At 38.2% G+C, this 26,422-nt stretch overlaps 1 long non-coding RNA gene across 2 annotated transcripts; it reads left to right on the top strand.

The window, feature by feature from the left end:
* The first annotated feature begins 390 nt into the window (after window positions 1-390).
* LOC104909992 lies at window positions 391-19,958 on the top strand. Of its 2 annotated transcripts, XR_004159004.1 has the most exons (7): window positions 391-3,535; window positions 5,155-5,266; window positions 5,683-5,715; window positions 5,791-5,886; window positions 9,231-11,370; window positions 17,064-17,255; window positions 18,444-19,958. It is a non-coding gene; the product is annotated as an uncharacterized LOC104909992 (long non-coding RNA). The 2 variants fall into 2 exon arrangements; XR_002112538.1 differs by lacking the exon at window positions 5,683-5,715 and having other exon boundaries at window positions 392-3,535; window positions 18,444-19,957.
* Window positions 19,959-26,422: the final 6,464 nt, after the last annotated feature.

Genomic DNA, 26,422 nt, shown 5'->3' with positions numbered 1-26,422 from the left:
ACATGACGAGAAGTAACATGACTGGTTCCACTGAAGCAGCACCACCGGTTCCACTGGTCCTGTCATGGGGAGGAACCAGGAGCCTATGTAGGGAATGACCTACAGGGTTAAAAAAGATCATTATCTTCATGAATGTGGTAGGTTATTTTTGTGAGAAGAGGAATAGAATCACCAACCACCTCACAGCCCTCACATCCACTGTTTGGTCTCCATAAATATTCAACAAACATCAACGAATGTCAGTGGGTTCCATTTTTTCCACATGGAAGAGTTCAGTTCTACACCTTTGCTTCATGTGCCTTTCCATGTCAGACTCCATTTTGTCAGACAGCCCCTCTGCTCCATCTGTCACACAGCAACAAAACATAATGGATTATTTGTGGAAAGGTTCAACATCTACTGCCATACCATCAACATTTGCTTCTGACTTTGTGGGCCAATATTATAAAATAGGAGGCATTACTTTCAGAGCAGTCCTCATACTTCATGGTATCACGTTATGGCTTTCCAATGCAGTTTACTGATCATGTAATGCCCCTAAAGGGTTCTGTCCATTTACAAGATCAATTAATAATGATCAAGAGCCGAGAATAGAAATGGGCTGGGAAGTGCTTGTTCCCTTCAAATGGGTACACTGGCATTTTCTATAGAGGGGAAATTGGAAAGAAGTAAGCATTTCTAAAAATGTAGATTTAAATTATGAGTTAAACTACTTTCAGTAGCATATGGACCCCAGATATTATCTTTCTTCTGAACTCAAACATTATGCAGCTCCAAAAAAAGGAGATTACAAGAATGGAGAATAGATGTTTTTTGCATATGTTCTGCAGGTATTTTTGAAGACGAAAGCAGGAGCTGTAGTTGGAAACTCCATCATGGAGTGAAACCGTAGTGCATACTGTATCTAGCCAGTGAGGCATGCTCATGAGGAAGGAAATAAGGCCATCAAAAGAATGGTTTTCCCTCTTCCTTTTTCCCTCTTCCCTTTTCCTTTTCATACTCTTGTCTGCTGGATCAGAGTTCCTTAGTTTTGAAATGCTGGGTGTTTCAGGAAGAAACTATTTTGTGAAGCTTACAATCTCAGGCACCATAAGAAGTGCAAATAAGGAATAGTGCAGATTTGCCAGTTTGTTTCATGTATATTACATGTTGAGACAAAGAGCGCTTCATCATCACAGACTGTTCTCCAATATTTCATGTATCCGATTCTCTTCTTTTGCTGCTCCTCCATAAGAGCTAATTAAAAGAATAGGAATAGAAGGTCAGCTTTTCCAGTCATAGTTTATTAGTGAAGTCCCCAAAAGATGTATGCAAAGACCTGTTAGAAAAAATATCTGGCAGAGAAAATACTGAAGTAACAAATAATACAAAGCTATTAGGAAAAGTAGCTGTAAAGAGTTGTAAAGGATACGATGATACTGATTGTGTTACAATATGGCAAGTATATAATAATAAGCATAAAGTGATGCTAACTTTAGATATTTAGTAATGCTCTTAGTAGATTGGCTCTTATCTCCCAGAATAAAAGATTTTTGGGTTCTCTGAAAACTTCAGCCCAGAGTTCTGTACAGCTGAGGGCAAGAAAGACAGTCAAATGTATGGAATGGGCAGAAAGGATGAATTGATGGAAGTCCCTGAGATAATGAAAGGCACTGGGAAGGGGAATAGGGAAAGATAATTCAGCCCTTCTTGCAGCAGAGGAACTAGTAGACATCAACTGTAACTAATTCTAGATGTCCCTTCTTCCTTGCAGGGGAACTGCAGGGGAGCTGGATGGATGACCTTTAAATGTTCCTTCCAACTCAAAAGATTATATGACTCTTAGATGTTGGGTTTGAAACCAAGTGTGTAGTTGGGCTGAGCAACTTGTAAACACATGAATGCAAAAAAAGGTTTAAAGATACATAGAAATTAACTATACAGGTTGGTGGAATAAATATATCAGAAAACAAAGCATGACAACATAAGTGATTCAATTGGAAACAATGAGTATGTATTTGTCCTTTTCTTTTACAATCCTCTAGATCCATTGCAGGGAATGAGAGAAAAAACTGTAAGAATGCTCAGTCTGACCCAGCAAAATTGCTCCTGTGTTATTTCAGGAACTGGAAGATACATTCAGTTATTCTTGTTTGTAATCAATACAATATGTGGAGTGTACACATAAATGTGCATGGCAGCTGGCAGCAGTTTCTGTGACTGTGGTGGGAGATGTTCAGAGCAGTTCAGAGCAGTGCCACTGCTTCCCTGTCACACCTCGCACATTGTGCCCTGTGGTGCTACTGAGTTTAAGAAGAAGGGGGGGAATTCAGAGCCTCTGGGTCTCTCTCTCAGTTCTGTTAAATTTGTGCCAGAAGATGGTAAAATGTATTTCCATGAAATGATGAAACCCGTATTTTGTGGTTTAGTTACATTCTTCTGTGCTGCGCTGATTTAATTTAACCAGGCTTTCACATTTCATTAATCCTCATCACTTCTTCACTCACTGTTTTGTATTAATGTTTGTTCATGTTCTCCTTGTTGTACAACTCATCAGTTCCTTCTTCTTATTGTGCTGGTACATAATTCTTCACCAGCTTTCAGGGATGGTATCAAAACTGGAGAGAAATATTTTTTCCCTCTTTTCCTGTTTGTTTGTTTCAGAAGTACTGCACTGACATGAATAGACTGACTTTCCTTGCGCATGAAAAGAGAGAGAGTTGGGGTTTTCTGTTTTATTCGTTCTGTACCACACATATTTTCCCCACCCACACCCTCACTCACTTTATACATGCTCACACACAGAGGTACTTGTATACTAGTGAGTTTCAGAGAATTTCACTCAATTTAGGAGAATGTGACCAATGGCTGGGATGAAGTGTTTATATTTTCATCATCACAAGTCATTTCCACCAATCTTACCATCACAGGTGGGTGTTTCTGGGAAGGGTGCTAAAGCATCCATCACTCAGCATTTAGGACACTGAAATAGCGTTACTGAAAGTAGAGCTATGAAGTATTGAGGTACACCGAGTTGTCACAATCTATTTGCTGCCTGCCCAATTTAGTCCCATATTTTAGAAGCAGAGCAGCAATTTAGCTGATAGATGTTGCAGTCTGCATTTTTTCTGCCTGTTCCTTCATTGGTAATGTCCCCATGGCTCATAGCTCTACCTCACTTGCTGTATCTTTAGACTACTACTACTCATATGGGAACCCACACATAGTTCATGTGATTTTGTGAATAGTGGGATTTTTCTGAACCTGCAGCATTTCTCTTAATTGTTCTCCCTAAGCTGGATGCCTCTGCAGATAGATGAGTGCATCTGCAAGTTTCAGGATGTGCAGTTTCTGTTCTACCCGTTTATGGGTGGGGTGGGATGAGTGTGGTGGGTGAAGCGAAGGAGAAACAGACTCCAGCATCAGTGAAGCTTCTGGTACTTCATCACATCAGTGTCTGCTTTCTTACAGGTTCTTCTATTTCAACATTGACCTGGAGAGAAGCTCCAAGGGATGAAAGGGTTATTATGTGACCGGACACCTTGGGTCACCTGGGGTAAATTACCATTGCCTCTTAGTTAAGTCCTCATGTTCTGGTGAAATCAGCGGAGCTTGTTTTCACTGGTGCAGTATCTGAGACATCAAGTTTAATGAATCGTTACAAATGATTTAATCTGCACTTGCAGGTGCTATTAAAACTTTTTTTTCTTTTCTGCCAAGACAATTTTTTTTTTTTACCTAGGAAAAGCAATCTTTCTCAGTCGCAGTGGTTTAAATAGGGAGTAACAGGATAGGTTTTGCTCATTAGAAAGCCTGATGCTGGCTTCAGTATTCCCTTCTGCTAAAATTACCTCCTCCAGCATTTAAGACTTTAAGTTGCAGGGGATAAAACATAAGGCCCTGGTTAATTGCAAATAAATAGTGCCAGAAATATGTACAGATGGTACCTGAAGTTCACTGCTGAAGACTATCCAGTAGACTATATATAATTTGCACGACATGTATATGCAGGAAGCAGAACAACTTTTTGTGGTTTCTCACATTTGTAAAAAAAAAAAACAACAAAACAACAAGAAAAAATCAAAATCATAAATGAACACACTCAGCCTGTGAAACTTCTTATTTGGGAAAACAGCAACCTGGATTTCTATTTATTTACCTTAATTAAATTAATTAATTTAACAAGTCTGAAGATTTCAGTGTTTTATAGGATACAGGTGTAAATATCTGGCGAGTAGAGTGTATATATTAAGCTACATCTACTTAGCTAGTAAATATTTTGCTGCATTAGTTTGCTCATTCCCAAGCAATCAGTTGTGAACTCCAGTGTTGTAACGGGTCCACAGGGAACATTTGTGCTTTGGTTGGCACTTAGATTAAATTCATCAAATGATTTTTTTTTCCCCCTTCAAGGCTGACATTTCAGTAATGTTTTTTTTTTTTAAAGGTTGTGTGCCAACTGCCAAAGTCAATTAATTAAATGATAAATCTGAAATTTGTAGGGGAAGACTATTATTCCATTTTGCTGTGCGACCTTGGAAAAGTGAAGATTTAATCCGCAAAACACATGGTTTACCAGAGGGTTCTGATCTGCTTGTACTGAAAGTAAAAGCTAAAAGATTTTTTTTTTTTTTTGGTTCAAATTAGGGATTACCTCAAGGGTGGGATTTTCCTGCATTTTCTTGCTGCTTTTAATATTCTGTAGTAGTAAGCATATCCTTTGAGTTCTTCCCATGCTTGATGGCTTGAAGAAGTCAGCAGTTAGTAGAAAGAAAATGTGCAAAATTTTGGGCTCGTTTTCCATTAATTTTGAGGCTATTTATTCCTTGAGTGCATTCCAGACAGCCCCAGAATTTGAGATTCCTACATAGCCCAAAGAGCTTCAGATCAGTAAAGGAGATAGTAAGAGTGAAATTCAGTAGTCATGAGCAGATGCTGATTGTATTCTAAGGAAGTGCAGGTATCACAAATTACCACCAAAATCACATCTCTTGAGGAGTGTATCTGCCTTCAATGGCTACAAAGGCAGTTTGGTTGCAAAGCTTTGACTGGACCTTACTTCTTCCTTCTCTGTCACTTTCAGTATATCTTACTAAACTTCTCAGACTATTTGAAACTATTCTTTAGTTCTTAGTGTTCTATCATTGTTTTTATACTTTTTTGTATTTATTTAAGTTTTTCCTGCCTGAAGATTGGATGCATCTTTATTTTTGACTTCTGTGTGTGCATGGAGTGGGAACACAGTTCAAGGATTGAATAAAAACAGTAGGAATGGTGAAGAGGACAGGTGAGTTGATGATACAGGATGTAGTACTTTTCTCCCTCTGCCATTTGAAATTCTCTCATTTGTTTTGCCACAGTTTTACATTCAGGACTTGTACCAAATTTTTGGCCTGCACAAAACCCTTATTTCACAGTGTGGTTAAAATTAAATACTTGCTTGTTTGGAAGGAGAATTTGATGGTTCTTTGTGAAGAGGCAGAGTACATAGAACAGCCATTAGTGGTAGGGAGAAGCAGTAAAAACCACTTACTGCCAAGGACGTTTCTTAAATACCCAATTTGTAGGAATTGCACATTTTATATATTAAGATACAGGAAATGTATGAATCCTATGGCGATTTATAATCTTGCATTCATTTTTATTTTTTATTTTTGTCCTCATTTTTATTTTTGTTTATTTGTTTCTCTGCTATCTCTTTAGAACTGTTCTCCTCCAGATGCAGGCTATTTTGAAGTAAGAGCATTTCACTTTTTCCTGTTGAAATTGTTCCTCTCTGTGAAAGAAACTCACAGGTATGTTTGCCCACAGAGCCTGAGTCAACTCAGATGTGAGGAGAAGTGGGAGATCTTCAGCTCTGCTGTTCTACAGCCATTCATGCTGTACTTGATCTGGAAGGTATTTGAGGTAAAATATCAGCAAGAATGCTGCCAAGAATGAGATAAATGAACGATGCTTAGTGGTGGATAATGCTGAAGGTTGAACTTCTTTGACCAAAGAGCTACAGCTTCTTCCCACTGTAAAGACTGCAGTGTTTCTATCTATGCCTAAAAGGAGAATATCTGAGGAAATTTGGGTAACTTCTAACACTTGAAACAATTTAGATAGTGCCAAAGCTAAGCAATAGATGAGTGGAAAATGAGAACATTGAATTTTGTTTTAAATCTCATCTAAATCACCTGAAGTCTTGAGTAGGTCTAAAACTCAGCTGACGTGTGTTTAAAATTGCCACCAGTGGGATGGATTTGTTGATATTTATCTCAGGGCAATGTTGTGCTGATAAATGTGTCAAGTTCTTGCCTATTACAGTAATGACTATGCCATATATGGATATAGATAAATAAAAAGGTATATTCAATAGCTTGTAAAACTTGGCAGAGAACAAATCTCATGAACGCTTCTAGTTGATCACTAGGCTATCAAAACTTCCTTTGCCAGTGTTCAGTGGTTATCTATGTTGTATCTCTGCAAAATACCTGTGCCTCCCATGAGCTGGGAATTCAGTTTTTTCAAGAGATCATTAAACATGAAAGCACTAAACATCCTAATTCTTTTCCCCTAAAGTTATATCTCAGCATTGTCTTCTTCAGTAGCCTTGTCTGCAGGAAGTGTAAAGTTTCCTGCTATGATTGTTTGAATGCTGCCAATTATCAGATCTGCTTTTGGCAGCTTTCCCCTCAACCTGCTGATTAGCTAATGTGCAGTTACTAATACAATATGGGAAACGGGTGTAAACGAGGAAGCAAAAGATTTATTAATTTCATGTGCTAAATACTGTTTGTAATATAATTATCAATACTGTGAAAAGAAATCCTGGCTTCTTGTGAAATGAGGCACAAGAATTTTGTATGGTAAATAGGCGTATTTTCCCCTTGATGCACACACAATTTTCATTAGATTCATAGAATTTTAAGGCAGAAGAGGGACCATTAGAGCATCAAGTCTAACTACCTATAAAACACAGGCCACAGAATTTCATTCAGTTACCCTGTATCACAATTAATGGAAAGCAGGAGCCAGATCCAGAGCTGGATGCACTGCAGCGTTACCAAGCTGGAATGATGGTGGTTTATACCAGCTGAGAAATTGGCAGTGGAAAGAAATGACAGCAGTTTATGAATTCTTTTTTTGCATAATGAAATGCAAACCAAAATGAAAATGGTGACATATATTTTAATAGCAGTGATGAAAGAGCCTTGATGGAAGTGAGTTTTGCAAAATATTTTAAACTTAAGAGAATTTTTTTTTTCCAAAACCTTTCTGGGATGACTGTGTTCCCTGTCATAATCAAAACTTTCCCTCCGCTGAAGGAAAGGCACAAAATTAACAGAAGAAAAATGTTTCTCTTTAAATTGAAACCCGTGCCAAGATTTGTATATGTTCGAGCCCTAGGATTTTAGTGGAGGAAGGAAGGGCTAAACCTGAATTTTTCTAGAGCCAGCACCTGAACTCAGAAGTTCAAAGATTGAAAGTCTCAGGCGCTAAAATGTAGAACCCGTGATTTCTTTCATTAGGTTCTATATTTGGCAAAACAAATGTCTCATCACTCTTCTGTAGCCATCTGTATGTGTGTGTGGATGATGTTATTATACTTACTGAAGATAGAGTCTTATCATTTAGCTACAGACAGACTTCTACCTGCTTAGAGCTACAGGGTTTAAGAATGCACTCAGACAATATTGACATAGCCAACGCCATAACATCCTGTAATCTGCACACAAATGAAGGCATTCTGAAGACAAAAGCTCAACAGAAAAAAAACTTCCTTCCTGCTGCCTTAACTCAGGCAGCCTTTTAAAGGAAAATACCGGTGTGGGGAGAACACCCTTCAGATTCCCTCAGATTCTCCATTGTGTCAGTTCTGTCTCAGGAGAGGGCAAAATCTTGTTGTGTGATGCAAAAATCTGTGTCTATGATGTTAGCATGCACAATATATGTGTAGGTTGCTCCAAAAGTAATGCCTTCTATTTATTTCCATGGAAACTACAACGTATACAAAGATCACAATAACACTATTTGATAGAGAAAACTTTCAGCTACAAAACACTGTTTTTTCAACATAGTCACCACCATTTGCTATGCATTTTTGTCAGCGATGAACAGGAGCTTGCATGTCGTGCTTTCGAAGAGCTACACCAGTGGAGATGACCCACTGTCACGGTTGCTACTGCTGAAACACATCACTCATTGCCTCACTGTGCTAACACTCACTGTTTGGTCTTCATCAGCATTCAGCAAGCATTGATTAATGTCACTGGGTGCCACTTTTTTTCACATGGAGGAATTCAATGACATGCACTTCTGTGTCAGATGCCATTTTGTCAGACTGCCCCTCTGCTGCAGTCACACAGCAGTAAAATGTAATGGAATACTGGCAGGAAGGTTCAATGTCTACTGCCATACCATCACCATCCACCTCTGATGTGATGGGCCAACCTTATAATATAGGATGCTTTACTTTCAGAGCAACCCTCATAGAAAGGAAGACAACTCCTTGTTAGAGTAACTACTTATGTGGATAGATAGCAGAGAAGTTCTCCTCTCATAATATTCATGTTTTCAGTGATTGTAAGTCAAGGGCTGATTAGAAGTATTTTATACTTGCTTAAAAAAAGTAAACAGTAGTCATATATTTTAATGTTTCCCATACTTTCCCCAAAACCTTTTCCTCTTTAAAGTTAGAAGTCTATCTCAACATATAACAGCACATTTTTGTGCCACTGTCACGTGGAGGAAAAACTACAATAAAATGTTCTAGTGCTTACCAAAAAAAACCTTATTTTTGTCTCCCTGTATTTACTTTAAGCAGGACTAGAGAATCCAACCCTTCCTTGAGAAATGATGTTACTCCTTGTCTTTACCCAGAAAGATTTGTGTTCCCCTGCCTTGAGAAATACTTATTTACCTTCTCATTTACCCGTGTTGCACCACTATTTGGTAACAACACACTTGCCTTCAGACTGTACAACAGTATCACATGTTTTAGCCTATTGCAAACAACATCTGCCTCATGAGTACACCAAGCTCCTGAACTGTTCTTACGAAAATGCCTATACTTAAAATTCATTCAGCTCTCCATACAAAAACTGAGAAAAAAAATTCCTGTCTGCTCTGTGCATCTGGGCAAGACCAACCGACACTGCCTTCTTAAATATTGTCCCAGAACATCAGCCTGCTAGCCTGTGCCAGATGCTGGCAACGCGTTGTGTTGTGTAAAGGCTACTCTTCAATCTCTTCTTTCCTCAATACAGCATCATTTGCCCAAACAAAGATGTGTGCGGAGTGTGCCAGTATATCTTCACTGCGATGCAACACAAGATGTGGCAAAACATGAGTGCCATGAAGAGGCTGGACTGGGGAGGTTCTGACTGAGGTCTGAATTGTATGTTGTGGGAAACTCAGTATAGCCCTGTGTTTATTTCTTGGTTCAGTCCTTCATTTCTCAGGCCCCTAGACTGACCTCCAAGAAACTTTAAAAATATTATTTTCCAAAGGCTGAAATTAGCTATTGCTACAGAAAAATTGGCTATGGTTTCCAGCCTTGCCAAATTAAATTTAGCTTCAGTTACTGTGACATGAAATCTGTATAGTCTCACCAGTTAATAAAAGTCCTTCTTCAGCCTCATCACATATAAATATCAGTAATAAAAAATTCTGACAATCATAAGAGCACTGTATTGAAAGAAGCTTTGCATTTTTAGTCTGGTGATAAAACATCAGTCTGCATATAGTTCCATTTTGTCATCTGCTTGTGGAGCACTTCTTTCCTACACTGAAATTAAAATTGAAAAGACTTTTTCACTTTTGGGGGGAAAAAAGCACAATTGAAGAGAGATTCTCACTGGCAAATTAATAGATAAGGTCTGCCATGCTAACTCAAAAGCAAGCAAAAGGTAAAAATTGAATCTCTTTATCACAGTTAAGTCATTTTTCTAAACTGGAAAGTAATATAGGATGGAATATATGGGATAGATTTTCTTATAGAAAGTGCTTTCAAACTTTAAAAGATCCATAACTAATATTGGGAATGGTTATAAATGACAGTCTTCTCTTTTAGATTATGTTGCATTTATTACATTCTACCAGGACTTTATGGAGATTCTCAAGGAATTAAAGTTATATTTATGATAAAAACATGGAGCTGCTTCTAAATAGCTTTTTCATCATATTAACTGTTGCCTAGATAACAGGCATATCTCCTCAAGCACCTCCATTCTGGTTTAGCACTCCAGCTTGCAAATTAATACAGTCATTATAAGACAGCAAAGCTATATCACTTACCATTTCATTATTGTTCAAATCAAAATCCACATTTTTTCAGTTTTCCCTAGGGTTACAAACCGGATAGGGAAATGTTATCATCTTGCAAAATAATCTCTCAAGACTCACTCTTTGGTGTTAAAAGGAGCAGTTAATCATATTACACTAATTTTCATATTAATAGGGCCTGCGCAAAGAGAGAGTTAATGCTCTCCTTCATTCAGTCCTCCAACACTGTTTTTTATGTACAGATATATTTTTATATGTGTGTGAGTATATATTTATACAAGTATATATATATATATTAATCTGCTTAGAGCTACATTAGCTCAAAAGATATCACGTCCTACTCAGTAGATGAATCAGGGTCAAACCAACAGCATGCCCTTAAATTTTTAATCAAAATGGCAATCTGTCATCACTGAGAGTTAGGTAATGTTTATGTGAATAACATGAACATGTAGCATGTTTTAATGGAAAATACAGGGGACAACTTACTGTGCCATTCCATAGAATACCCTGCAGATATTTCACTACTTACACAAGAAGCTATGATCCTACAACATGCATACCCACTCTAAGATGAAAATTATCTTTAAACTCGAATTACACTTTATGAGGGATTAATGTACCCTTTACTTTTGAGATCTTTTCACATACTGTAATTTTCAGAAATCTTCTCCCATAATATTGCTCAGTCAGTCTCATTTGGACTCAGAGCTATAACTCTGTGTTGGCATATTTTCCTTTTCCTTTTCTTTTCCTTTTCCTTTTCCTTTTCCTTTTCCTTTTCCCAGCTACTAACCTGAGCAATGTGGTCTTTTCAGAAGAACTTGAGTATCAATTTAGGGATCTGGCCAAGGAATCAGGTGTTCTCCTTGTTTTAGGCAGTCTGAAAATAATACATGGGGGCGAGACCTGATTCTGCCATGCTCCTGCTCTGGCCTGGTTCAACACAAAGCTAATAAGCCTTATGGATGGATATGTGGAGCCCAGTGCCAATTTTATGCAACTGCCTGTCTTCTGAGCCCGTCTTCCTACCCAACGAAGGAGCTTGCCTCTTCTTTGGCAGTGCTGGAAGACGTTCCCTTGGTAAACCTTCCTGCAGTCATACATCCCCACTTTGCTAAGGTATGTTGTGATAATGATGCCATCTCTCTCAATGTCATTAATCTCCACACCTTTGTTCCCCAGAGGTCTGATTGAAATCAGTGGAAAGCTCCCTTGGATTGCACTGGTTTTGGTACTCAGTTTACTCAAATTACTGCTTAATTTGTTTTCTTCATCTGTTTTTAACTCAATTTTCAATTTAGTCTCATTCTGCTGCCACATTCTTCATGTCTTTTCCCACTTTTTTGTGCTTTTATTCCTGACCCTCTCGACAACTGTTAAACTATTTAGGTAGTGAGTAAAATGCAGATAAAACAAGTGCTTTCAGTGTTGAGTTGAAATGTGTTGACAGCATCAAAAGAGGCCTAGAGGAGCCATGAAGAAGTGGCACCATTTTGGGAGAAAAAAAGCTAGAAGAAGAATTCTCATCAGACTGGGGGGCTCACCGTGGTTTTGTAGCAGCACTCCTGTTTGCTTTAATGAATTCGTTAGTCCATTACTATTATGCAGGAATAATTGTAATTAGATATTTTTATGACTTGTTTAATAAAACTCAAGGGCAGCTGGAATTGGGTTCTACGCTCACTATATCAGGGTAAACTGAAAGCACTGTTATTCAGACATGTGTACTTGTGCTCTTCTTGATTAACAGCACTTTAAAAGAAATCAGACTCTACCATACTTCTGAATTTCAGATTCTATACTGTATTTCCATTTATAACCTGACATAATTCCCACACAGCACATGGTATTAATCTGGTGTAAACACCATGTTATGATGATACTCGAACACATTCAGCTGATGTGAAAATGTCTTCAAGTACAATATTTCCAGAAGCAATTATGTCTATATGGTTGGTAGCTTGCTATGTGAATTTTTATTTCTTATACATGTGCACGAAGATACACAAGACTGAATATTATATAAGAAAAATGGAGTATTTTTAGTATATGTAAATAAATAAATAAATAAATAAATTCAGGAGCAGCCACTTTTTTATTGGCCTGTCAGGCCAAAATCTCACCTTTATATGAACAAAGTTTTTGTAGTGTTGGAATTTCCTGTGCTTGCTTTTGAGGGTGGATGTGTCTTTAGTGCAAGGAATACAATGACACAAAGTGATATGAGAACATTTTGGTATGAGAAAATTCTCTCCAAAATAAGCATTTAAGGAAATATTTAAATTCTCAGTAAGTGTAATACTCCTGATGTATAAAGCCCCAGATATTGACCTCTACTGGTAATCAAGCATTTTTCAGTGTTCATTGAGAGGGGAGAGACACCAGCTTCTTGTCCAGGTAGATACCATGGGTGAAATTCTTAAGAAATTGCCTAACGCTGGAGGAAAGCCAATAATTTTGTTAAAAAGAGATAAATAAAAGCATGTCTTTTGGAAAGTAAATGCTAGCGGATGGTAATATTTTTGCTTGAACGCTTGCCAGTAGAGCCAGATTCACAGCTGGTATAAACTTTTCTGGTGCCATTGAGTTAACTCCAGTTTGAGATGGAAAATTCATTTATTAGGATGAAGTGCAGCTTTTTCACACATTGCTTGTAGCTCCACCTGCTACCCACACTCTCCCTTTTTTTAGCCCTTCCTAGTCCTTTTTTTCCTCTTGAGGATCCTTTCTTAAATACATTCCTAAGACAAGAACGAGAAGGCAACCTCAGTACCCATACTGAAAAGGAAATTCTCAACAATGCAGTTCTGCCATTGTTAGTATCAATATGAATCTTTTCAATTACTTCCTACTTGCACTACAGTGATTAACAGTAGGTTAAGCTGTTAACAGTTTAGTAAAGTGAGCGTTCCTAGCTTATTCCCATTACCCAATGCAGTATCTTAATTTTAGAAGAGATATGGATAAACAAACTGTAGTTAAGTGAGTGGTAAATCTGGAATAACTGAAAATTTACTTTACGGTGGCTAAGAATTTCATTTTACCCATTTGGTTGGATTCCTTTTAATGGAATGAGATGGAAACCAGCAAACTTGCTGTTATCTGTGCTGCAAGCTGGACACCAGAGGTGAGACGGTATTGCATTATCACACTACGCCACCTGGGCCATCCAGCACAATTCAAGCAATCATAATTGTATTGATTATTTTTTGTGCTTATGACTAATGACCTCTAGCTGCAACCTTGCATTTTCTAAATCTTTTATGTATTCTGATTTAATAATAAGATTTGATTAAAAATTGCCATTAGCCATTGCCAAAGATTAGTCAGCAGGACTGAGTGCCGCCAAATTCCAATGAGTTTCATTATTCTGGAATTAAAAAGGACAGAGAACTTCTCCGGGTTAATAATACAATGATTCTGTCCCAATCAGGAATGAAAGAAAACAACTCTAATGTACAAATGTAGCAAAATATATGGCTATTCTTAATAGCTGCATTTTACAGAGAAATGTTTGGAGAATTAAAGGGACTTTGTCACAGATGGTAGGGACAGTTTGCTTTGAATTGGAATGTCAGTGTCAGGTAGTGTTTGAGGGGGCATTTTCCTAATGGAAGACATCTCCATTGATGTAACAAAACCCGGTTTCTCCACCAGCATCTCTTCCACAACAAAACAATGCAAAATGTGTATAGGCTAAAATAAACTGGTGGCTTTAGAAAATGATTGTTGTTTTCTGAATGATTGTCACGGTCCAGGTTATGTGCCTGCTGAGAATAGATTAATGTAAGGTTTTCCTTAAATTATTATTATTTTCAAAATGATGGCTTAATATTTAAACAAGAAGACACATTGTCACACCTTCCATAGAAAACAAAAACATACTAATTTTCAGACATCTAGTGAAATGCTGTTGAGGTGCTGTCTGGTATGAATACAACTCAGCACACTCCTAAGAGCTCTTCTCAATCCAAGTGAAGGCCCTGGTGTTCCTAGAGATGGGATTCACTGGAGGAGATGCTCCATGGGGAAAACATCTGCTGTGGGATGTGGTGTTCTCCCAGATCCCGTTGAAACTGGTTGAAGGGCTGGGTGACATTGAAGTCAATGAGAGATGAGAGCACTCAGCACCTTTCAGGTTCAGACCTCTAAATAATAAAGGACCCCTGAGGCACAGTAAAAGCATCTCCCCCTGTCACACAGGAGCAAGAGAAAACATGTCCCAAACCCAAGTCCTCTAAGATTTTTAGGATGTTTGAATAAATAAATATATATTTTTTTAGTTTTTGTGTACATAAGATCTTTTTTTTTCACTTTCAGGAAAGTAATTTTTAAGCATACTTTGTTACTAAAGATTTCTTTTGTCAACTTTTCCATTCTTATTATAAGTACCTTTAAAATGTTTCCATTAATTAAGGCTGCTTTTATGGGCTACATCCATTTAGTAAAATTACAGAAAGAAGTGCTGCCGACACATCTGCCATTGACTTCTGTTTGCCTGAGCATTTTATACCCCTGTGAATAGCACAGTGAGGAGAGACAGAGCCTGCAAGAGAGAATGATAGAAAGAGGTGAATTCTGTCCAACAAACACTGAGGCCAGGAGAGACTCTGCCGATCACATACTGATGTTTTCCAGGATTGCACGAGGAGAGCTGAAAGTTGCTTGAACTCTAGTTGAAGCAGAATAGCCCTCATAACAATACTGTGATTACCATATTCAGAAAATAAATATACTTAAAATGTGAATTTGAATGTATGAGGGATTGTGTTTTGGGGGAGCAGGAGAGAAGGAGGCTGATCAGAACATCTCAGTATTAACTTACAGAGGTTTTTATATACCCTCAGCTGAAAGCAATACTAGCCAGATTATAATTATAATTACCTTGGCTTCATCTCAGTGTTTATCTGCCATGACACCCACCCAGCCACCTGCCTGCTATTAATTCATTCAACACTAACTTCATCTTTTTTTCCTTTTATCTTGTTTTTTTTCCTGTTATCCTAACTTTAAAAAATGTGTCCATTATTAGAAACAAACTAACACAATATTTGTTTGTCCATGATGTCATGTATTCCTTTGTTTAAAAAAAAAAGAAAAAAACAATCCAGAATTCTTCATATTACAAAAATAACCTGTTTGTATTATATCATGAAAGCTGGAAAGATCTGGCGTTTGACTCTAAAACTCGGAACAGCTGATAATCTTCTTTAAATTAAATCTTTTTTTTTCCCATCCAAAATATTGCCAGTTATTCAAATAAGAGGAAATTTATGACAAGGGGCAATAAGCACAATATATTCTTGGCATGTAGGACTGCATTTGGGGTGCAGTTCTGTACACATCCTGGATATTTGTTGCTACTCAAGTACTGAATCTTTCTGTGTGCTCTAACAGAAGATTGAAATGCCCAATCTTCCTGTAAAATGGTGTCTTAAAAATCTGCAGAACAAGAGTAACTTGAAATAACAACCATTCCAGTCGTTCTTAAAGGCTTAAAAAGACTTACCACTGCATTCTGCTATGCTATTGTAGGATGGAAGCACTTCTCCCAGTCTGTCTGGGCCTGTGAGCTCGTACTGTTTTGTGGATGTCCTTTCAGATGTTCATTGAGCGCTGGATTGAAGAACAGACTATAATGTATGAGAGTGAGCTAATTATAATAATGGCTCAGGGTCAGGTAAATGCTTCACTATTTATGTGACCCAACCGCTGTTTATTATATTCCTTGTGTCAACACATTTTTACAGAGTGAAAATTAGCAACTAATTAATTTAATTTCAGGATTTAATGCCACTGCAAAGGGAAATAAGCAAAGTTTATATTGAATAGTGATTTTTCTTGAAGGCAACATTATAAACATAGAGGTGAAGGGTCTTTCAAGGCAGCTTTGAGTTGATTGGTGTAAAGGTCTGATCCTGCAACTATTCATCAAGCTTCAGTTCATGAAACTGCACTTAACTTGAAGTACCTGGTCAAGTCTTGCTCAAATCAAAAGCATGTGTATAAATGCTTTCTGCACAGGGGTCCTAGACCCTGCTCAAGCAGCATTTCTGACTTTGTGGAGCCTGCCTGCCTGGAGAAATATGTCAGAGTAAAGCCCTAATTGCCCATATTCCTCTCCACTCTGTTGATGCTCCTTTATTCAGTGACATTTCTGAACCCTGTCAGTTTAAGTTTGGAAGTGTCAGAATGCAAGATATGTTCCCCAGAACTCTGTACAGATTTTGGATGCACAGTTAAAGCAAGCCAATGAATGAAAGAGAATTTCTGAGGGAGAATTCTAACTGCTTATTACAGTTTTCAGCTTCCCAAAGCATGAAAGCTGCTGTTTGTCATTGGTTCCTGACCTATTACAGCTCATGCAGTCTTCCTTTGGCATAACTCACAAAGGCACAACAGCACCGTGCACATAGAATCATAGAATCAAAGAATCACAAGGTTGGAAACGACCTATAAGATCATCTAGTCCAACCGTCTTCTCATTACCACTGCTACCACAAGCACTAAACCATATCTCGCAGCTCCTCATCCAGACGCCTCTTGAACACTGCCAGGGACGGCGACTCCATGACCTCTCTGGGCAGCCATTCCAGTGCCTGACCACTCTGAGAGAAAAAGTTTTTCCTCGTGTCTAACCTAAACCTCCTCTGATACAACTTGCGGCCATTTCCCTGGGTCCTGTCCGTTGCCTGGGAGAAGTCATAGTCTTATGCCTTATAGTCTTTTTATCCTGAAGACTTTGGATACTTTATGACTCAGTGGAACCAGAAATTTTTCCATTTCACTTCTCTAGTCTTTTACTCTTACAGGAGATCAGTACTGGGGAAATGAAGATACGCTTTTCCCAGGTCCTGGCCGATTCGCTTGCTTTCATTCAATGCTCCAAGGTCTCTATGTCTCTTTCCCCGAAGACCAGAAGAGCCCCAGTGTGTTCCAGCTTGATAGTCACTAAAGGACCAGGGCTCTAAAGCATTCTGCTGAAACATCTTCCTACAGTTTAAGTGAGTATCTGCAGGAGAGACAAGAAATCTGAGGGAGAGCTTAGGAAACAATCTAGATGTCTTAGATGTTCTTCTCAGCCTTAGACATTAAACAATTCTCATTTCTAATACATAAGCTTTGTTTGCTGTGATTTTTATGTTACCCTTTAAAATTATGGACCACTGCACACAGAAATCTATTTTTTGACTTAATGTTTCTAATGATAAATTCAGAAAATATTTTGTTAGTGTGCTGTTGTCACTCGGTCTAAAGCTTGTGTTGATTTGGTGCTGTCTGGCTAGCCTGGTCTGGTCTTCAAAACCATCTTTTGTGTCAGAGAGCAATTGCTGTATATATGTACAGCTAGAGCTTTCAACAAGACATCAACAGCTCTAAGTCTGGAGACTGAGGGGGCAATGCATGGGTCTTAAGATCTTCCTCATCTCATTGGAAAAGGTCACAGAAGTCATCAGATTGACTGCAGAACATTCCCTTAGAGCAATGCACCTTTTGTACTGCAAAGCTGCTACTATTTTTGAAGCCATGGTCTGTGTAGAACACAAATCTTTCTTTAGCATGTATATCAATGCATTAGCAATACCCTCAGGGGGCAGAGTGAGGCTTCCTGTTCACTTCAGTATTTCAACAAAATATTCTAACTCAGAGTAATGTAAAACAGGCAAGGAAAGCCATCGCTGGGTTTTGTTCCAACTTTCTGAAACCAAGTCAAAGACAAAGAAAGGCACGGAAATTCTTGACTGCAGTCAATGAACATAGTTTTTTTCCTGTAAGGATGTAATAGCCAGAAGGAAAAAAAAATCAATAGAGTGGGGTGAAATCTCTGGATTCTCTCTATGTTACAAAACACATTAGGCTGAAATGAACTGAGAAGGATGGTGCTACGGGGATGGCACAGAAGACCATGGGCTGTTGTGTTTAAAGGAGAGCTCTAGATGTGCCCCACTGTCCTCTGCTTCTACCACACTGGTCTTGCACAAAGACTATGCCCATAAAATGATTTGCCTACGTATTACTCTTATTCAACAAGTATCTGCAAAACAGCTATCTGCTAACAGGCAAATGTACTAATATATATTGGATAGGTTTAGAAAATGGCCCCCCATTTCTTCTATGTAAGTTACAAAATGGAAAATCTGCTAAACATACAGTTAGAGATGTCCTCAAAACAATGTCTTCTACATTTTCAGGAAACAATTCGCAGACATTAATACTTTCCTGTTCATCTGTGCCCTCTATGAAGAGGTAGACTGACCCTCATTCCGCATGACACTCCTCTGTGTTTCAGAACAGGTTTGATAACAACCTGCCTGCTACAAACATGCAACTTGCCTTCAGCTTACACCATTGGTTCTGGGGTAATTGAACAAATCACAATACTGTCAGCCGTACACCTGGCATTGTACATGAAAGAACAGTAAGCTTCATAGAGAAATGGATTTGTACTGACATTGCATAATAATCATGAACGACTGTCAAGAATGACTATTTTGTTCAACTAGCTTTCTCTTGGTTACTGGAAAACTGCCATGAAGGTATCTCCCAAGCTCAGTAAAGCTATTTTGTTACAGTGTTTGCTTCATGAATACTTCGAGGAGTAAATATACCCAATATGATCTTTAATGCTTCAAACCTGCTCACGAGTTTCCAGTTATGACCTTTCTTTACAGTATTTAATTTAATTGCATTTGCTATCTACGTACTCAAAAACTAGTGAAAAAAAGACAGAATTATTACTTCCTCGGAGGCTTTTGCATGGACTCCGAATATGAGTAGGTCACCTAATCAATCAGTTTCATTAATTATACAAATTATATTTCCACTTTTATTTATTTCTTGTTTGTATCATGAGCTTCTGGGAAGCATGGACTTTGTCTTTTAGTGGTTTTGGAAGAAGTACCAGATGCACAATCAGACATATGTCAAAGTGAATAATAGCAAATAATATTCATTGATTACTAGTCACTAGTGTTCTTCATTGTTCTAAGCTATTTGAAAATGCATAGAAAAAATCATGCTAAACTGAAATTCTGAAGCACTGGAAATGGACACAGAGCAAGTTCTCACGAAATCAGGATAAGCCGAGGCTGTTGCTGAGTACTTCTTAATTAACTAAATGAAGCATACACAGCCAATAAAGATCTAACTTTTGCAAAGCAAATAAGCTAGGACTTTTATGGATGCCAATAAAATGAATGTTGTCTGGGAGATACTCATTAGCAGAGTGGAAGAAGTCTGTAGAGGCTATGGTCTACAAAGTTGGAGGATTTAATGGCACAAACACGGAGGACTGCATATTAAAGTGTGTGAAGCTGGTAAAATAAAAAGTAGCACTTCTGTGTAAATATGTTTTATTAAACCAGTAAATTGCATGGATTTTTACTATCTCTTGGTCTACACCAGCTGATGTCTGACTTATGCTAGTGGGCCTCCCCATTTATTTGCAGAATACTAAGACTGTGGTGCTGTTCCTCACAGCCTAATGGATAGATAAGCAAATCTCAGTTGGACACCTATTGTGTATATATACAACTGAAGAAAAGTATTTGTGACATAGCAAATTCTTATATATGTCTAATACCTTTCTTTGCTCTTTGTGATTGTATGGATAAACAATAAAAATGGAAGCTTTTACCTCTTCAAGTGCTGTTTATTCCTGCTATGGCACCAGTTCTCTTGGTGCTTCTGAAACATCTTCATAATGGAAGAGGAACTAGGAAGAAAGAACCAAAGCTTCTGCAGAATGAAAAAAAAAATCAGCATAAAAATGGTATCCTGGTAAAGAGCTGTGTTACCTACATATGCCTCGATGTCACTTCAGAGTCATGTGTGACCCTGCGCTTTGGTCAGACCACGAGGGGGCTGGTTACCTACCCTGTACTGTCTGTCACTTCGAAAAAAACCACAGTGTCAAGGAATGATGTGTGACTAAAGCAGCTCCTCTAAGGAACTGCTGCTTTCTGAACTGGATTGATGTTCAAGCGATACATGAAAGAGTGGGTGACTCAGTATGCTCTGATGGCTACGCAGCTATTGTGCTGAAATAAGTATGTCTAGCTGTTGTTACATTTTTATGTCTCATAGACCTTCTTGTATTTTGAGAGCATGGAAAATTTTAGCTTCATTTTTCCAGTTTTATTGAAGATAAAGTTAAGCCAGAGCCTGGAACAGTACCAACATTCCACAGATTTATCCACCACCACCTCTTACCACTGCCCAGCTGCTGGTCAAGGTACTGGCACACGTTCCTTTGGTCAGTCTATATAAACTAACATCTGCTTCCATGGAGCCTTCAGTGCTTCCAGTTATCTATTGCCCACATCTTATGAGAAGAAGGTACCTTGTCATGCACTGTGTAACTACCTATCTTGTTTCCAGATACAGCAGGAAAAGGCAGAAGAAAGCTCAAGATGATAAAGTAAATTCATTTTATAGGTGACCAATCACTGACAGGTATAGTGTACTTAATGTAATGGATCCTACTGAGATCCTACAATTAATATGCATGTAAAACACATTTAGATGCTGGAATAGACCACAAAATTCTAAGAATTAATCACCTAATTTAATATAACTAATTAATTTACCTTTGATATTTTCTACTGTAAATGGAACATCTGACAGAATTTGGAAGCTATTAAGAAACTAAGAAAGCATTTTGGTCTGGGTGACAAATATTTTTATGATTTCCCAGCTGAAATGGATATTAAATACTTCTCTCTGAGAAATTTTATGCCCAGGATGTCAAGCAATCATGTGTTGTTCTTCTGCCGAAATGATGGCTTGTTCAGCTTAAACTTCTCTTCACACAACCAATAGTATTATATACCCCAAAAAAGAGAAAAAACAAAGAGTAACATCTACACTAGCACTGCAAAACCATGCTGGCTATTTGCATTTTGCAGCTCTGTAGTTGTTTTATTACCTGTAATTAGAGTGCTAAGACAAATATTTCTTTGTATCTGGGTGGTTAAACTGTGATGAAAATTGTATAATAGTCTGAAAAATTAGAATATTTTAGTCATTATAGCTGCTGCAGGACAGACTTAGAATCTGCTACTGAAACTGTACTGTGCACGAGTAACTGCTTTTTTGTGTGACTCAATTCCTAACTGTTTAGCTATGATAACCCTAATATTTACTGTTTCAGAGCCTTTCTGGGTTCTGTTATTTTTACACTGGCACATGCAAAACTTCTTGAATAAATCTTGACTGCAGTCATAAGAGATGCTCTTTAGCCTGTCTACAATCAGTGTCCAGTGTGATGGCTGTGGCTGCTGTTTCACCTTGCATGAACTGACTCAGAATGTGACAGCAGTGAGTAAATGCAGCCTCCCAGCTCTTTCAAACTTAGATGCTCTAGAACCTGCTGAATTTAAGCTATTTCAATATCAGATGCCTGAATATGGTCATATTGCCTGCCGTTGTCACTGAAAATGAACAACCCACTGATGTAGGTTCTGGGCTACGGCTGCCATATTTGAGAGTTTTTGGAAACTACCCTGAAAATACATCTACTTATATTCTTTTTCATGAAGAATTCTAAGTATAGAAACTTCTTATTCCATTTCCTGTATCACAGTCATTTCTCTAGACCACTGATTTAAGGAGAAACACTTATCCTTCTTTCCTCTTCTCGGCCTCTGAGGAATTCATGTTCTTTTTAAGTTAACAGTTGAAGCACCAATGCAAATACGAGGTATATACCTGTATCTATTAGGATATAAATGTATGTTTTGTGCTCCAGCCAGAAAGCCATTATTTTATAACAGGCAATGTTAAGCTTAAATCCCAGGTGTTGTGAGTGGAAGAATAAACACAGGTGTACAGTAGCATTTCAGTTGTGATTTTAACAAAAGGTGATTCTCTGACAGTTTACTGATGAAAAGGGGAATGAAAGAAGAATTGCAACTCAGCAATTGGAGCTAAGCCTCACTGAGATCGTGACACAGCCCACTGATGTGTGCTGATCACACAACCAGCTATATTCCTTCTTGCATCAGCCTCTTCATCTTGGCTGGGGCCAAAAAAAAAAAAAAAAAATTGTAAAATTTTGTAGAAAACTTGAAGAAAATGAAAAAATCCTCAAAATCCTTGTGCATAATGTGGCCAGATAAATGGAATAGTATTCTAGCCCAAATTCTGTGTGTGAGAGGTCAAAGATAGGTGAGGTTTTGAGTGGGATTTCTTCAGTGCCTAGAACCTATTTTACTTTCTTGGAAAGGTAAGACATTTTGGTGACATTATTTCTTTCTTTAAGCAAAAAGCAAACAAACAAAAAACCCCAAAGAACAAAAAACAAAACAAAAAACCCACCCCCAAATCATAAAACTCCTAATCCATGTTTTTAAAAACTTTTCTTCTTAATTAAGCTCTTGTACACATACTGATTGTCTTACTTCTCTCAGTGACGGAGATTTTCTTGTTCTCTGAATATGAATCAACACTTCTAGGTATTCAACTCATGACAATCTGGAGGATATATACACTGACATAAGTGTATACAGAAAGGTATATATCTCCTATTATGCAACCTGACTTAGAAAAAGACCAGTGAGCTGTCAGAAACAAATCAGATCATGTCTTAGGCTGGAGCTGGAGCTTTTGGCTGCTGTAACTTTGCACCACTGCAGTAGGCCAGGATGCCTCCAGTGTGTTTGGGTACTGTGCTGATTTCAGTGTGGTATGGAGAGAGCCTCCCCTAAGAGGCTGAAGAGCTCTTTATATTAACCACTTTATTCTGAGTACAAGGGCTCTGCAATCTCCTCATTGCTGTCCTGCCAACAGGATTTTTTTTTCTGCATCTCTACAAATCAGAGGAAATCTCTTCTGATCCCAGTACTCATGGTGATATCTATAGGCACTTCATTGTTCTTTATTACAGAACACAATCTTCCTAAAGTGTTTGAAAGGTTACTATGAACACTGTAAATTCAGCAGTATTTTTGATCCAGCACTGACTACAGTTACATCCACAATTTTATACAAGAAGCTCAGATTGCTGTTATGTTTCGTGTTAACCACCCTGTTGCTTTCAAATGGTTTGCAATTAGTTTGACTGAGATATAAAACAGTAACTAATAAATATTATGAACTTGTCAGTCAGTAGGAGTTTTCTCTCCTTCACTGATAAATGATCTTCTTGTTAAGAACATGTAAGTTCTTTAAAGGTTTTATAAGCCGTAAATAAAATACGGAATGTTTTTGCCTCTTTGGATCACATAGCCATCAACCATTATCAAATGCCTTATTCATCAAAAGCAGAAGAATTATGTTTTAGTTATCAACACACATTTAAACATAACTGGTTCTGAAACGTCCTCTGTAGTACCTTTGGGGATACATCTGCTGCTTGACCTCACCATGTCTTTTTCTATATTGAGATAGGTTCTGATGTTTTAACAGGCACAATATTACAGCTTCACACTGTGACATAATATTTTGCCTTCAAATACATACACATAGGCAACACAAGGGAATGTTTTGTTATCTTCTACATGTAAGAACAAGTGCAGTGTAAGATAAAAATGGAAGCAAAAAGCTTAGGGAGTAAAATATGTTTTTTTCCTCCTGGCTTTTCCTGAGGAGGCCACAGGAAAAATACACAGGTTGTTTGTTTGCTAGGTATCCAGGCTGCCAATATGTACAATGGAGAGAAAAAAATCAAACTTCAGGCAAGCGCAGAGAAAGTTCTGAGGCAAAGTCTGATTCCCCAGGGTATTTAAAAAAGTTTCCTCGCCAGACACAAAATAAATTTCCATCTCTATGTCCAAAATAATAAACAGTTCTGTTGACTTGACAGATCTCAGGTTTTGTCTCGGAGTTCTTACGAGATACATGTAGCTGAAAATGAGATTTTTCTTTTTTTACAAGGGATATATCAAATTGAAACAATACAGCAGTAGAAGAAATGCAAACTGCATTTTGGAAAGCAGAAGTTTCTCTCTTATGGCAGAGATTTGACATGAACTGTTCCAGTGATGGCGGAGGGAGCGTGCTTATTTCAACCTGTGTATTCTTGGTTGATACTGTTTCTTATTTTCTAGTCCCTTCTCAACAATCTGAATGTGTTTAAAAACTGTTTGGAAGGCACATGTCAGGGACATGATTTAGTAGAGGTTGTTAGGGTAGTATGGTTTCGATGCGGTTGGACGTGATGATCTTAAAGGTCTTTTCCAATCCGAGCAATTCTGTGATTCTATGATTCTTTCCTTTGAAATAACTGCCACTAAAAATTTCAGTCCAGAAATGCTCTCTAAATATGTATAAACTCTTACAATGTTTGAGTTCTATTAATGTATGGCCGAGGTGAAGGAGTGCTGGAGGTGAGGTGAATCTGATACTTACCTGCATCAGAAATAATCAAGGAACTATTATGACATATGTCTTGGTCATCTATTGTCCAGCTGCATCCACATGAAGAATGCCAGCTTCGGCACTGGCAAGTTGCACAGTCACTATTAAGATGTCCTTTGGTGGTGGCTTGTCCTTTGAAGGGATGTACTGCTTGACTGGGAGTGGTAATAGGATCTCTGCTTCAGTTTGATGGAGAACATTCAGCTCCACTTGTCTGACCCTGCACATGCAGCATGGCTCAAGGACCTTCCAGATGGTCACCCCCATCCCATTTGCCTCAGCTGACATCTTAGTAAGACCATAACTGTGCCCACTGTGCTTGAAAGCTCAGTTTTGAGAAGGTAATCCTGGTTCTATCACGAAGTCTCATAAATTAAATTGAAATCAGTCACATTTATGACTGGCTGTTAAAAAGCTGTAAGTGTTATGAATTTATGACTCTGTGCTCATATTCAGCTGTTCACTGCTTCTGCTTCTAGGTCTTTTTCTCCTATGTGGGATAAAATTTATATTTGTCGGTGAGATCATTATAAATCTTTTATGTACCACAAGTGCAATTTTAAATGTTTGCAGGCATGGAGAACTGTGCCCATGAGATATCAACTATATTTCATGGGTTATTGCTTCATAGAACTGACAAAAAAAGAGCTTTGCAACTAGTATACACTCACACACACATCTTAAGTTTACATGTTTGACCTTTAAAAGCTGGTAGGCAGCATGAAATGTGTGATTTAGGAAATAAAATGCTACACAGTTCATATTTTACTTGGATGCCAGTTTGCCATGCTAATGTTTTTCTTTAGCAAAAACACCTTCTCAGAAGACTTGCCCATACTCAATCCTTCAAGGCATCTTGCTGATTCTAGTTACAATTGGACAAGTTCCTCGGGAGTAAGTGTAGTTTATGTACATCTCTGCATAAATCAGTGATGAAACATGGGCCAGCAACGAATATGTGGCTTGCATTTCACACAAGCCTATTGCTAAGTTCTGCAGCCTTCACACTGAACTTCCTATCACGCTTGTTAGAGATGATGTATTCAAAGGTATGAGGTACAGAAGAATACAATTTGCAAAGAAAAAAATTATTTTTTCTGGATAGAAAGATGGATGGGACAAAATTATGGTGCTGGAACTGTGTGACCCATGAGTAGATGACAAGCTGTTAGCTAGACTGTGAGGTCTGAACCTAAAGAAGTGTTTGGCAGAATTATTTTTCAATGGAAAACATATTGGGCTTAGAGCTGGGAAGTCTGGAGTTTCTGATTTTTGTAATTTGACTACTGGGACAAATTGTTTCACTTCTCTATGACTTACATAGGCATAGGTTTAGAAGGGGAAGAGAAGATGGAGGAGCTTCTATCATCTCCCTGTTTACTCCTGATTGCCAGTTACCCAGTGCACACTCTGCTGGGCTCTCTCCTGCTGCCTGGCTCACACCCCGGTCTGGGAGTGCTTACCATGCTGTGCGGAGCAGGGCAGAGCCATCCTTGGAATTGTATCTCAGCTGTGCTGAGTACAGGTAACATGAGTTGGCACAGAATCCTAGAATCCTAGAATCCTAGAATCATAGAATGGTTTGGGTTGGAAGGGATTTTTGAGATCATCTAGTTCCAACCCCTGCTATAAGAGGGGACACCTCCAAAGTCCCATCCAGCCTGGCCTTGAACACCTCCAGGGAGGGAGTATCCACAACCTCTATGGGCAATCTGTTCCAGTCTCTCACCAGCCTCGCAGTATAGAATTTCTTCCTAATATCTAGTCTGAATCTATCCTCTTCCAGCTTAAAACCATTTCCTCTAGTCCTGTT

This window comes from Meleagris gallopavo, chromosome 2 (assembly GCF_000146605.3).
Source record: "Meleagris gallopavo isolate NT-WF06-2002-E0010 breed Aviagen turkey brand Nicholas breeding stock chromosome 2, Turkey_5.1, whole genome shotgun sequence".
Lineage (NCBI taxonomy): Eukaryota > Metazoa > Chordata > Aves > Galliformes > Phasianidae > Meleagris > Meleagris gallopavo.
The sequence above is the reverse complement of the archived record's forward strand: the minus strand, read 5'-3'. Positions and strand labels throughout refer to the sequence as shown.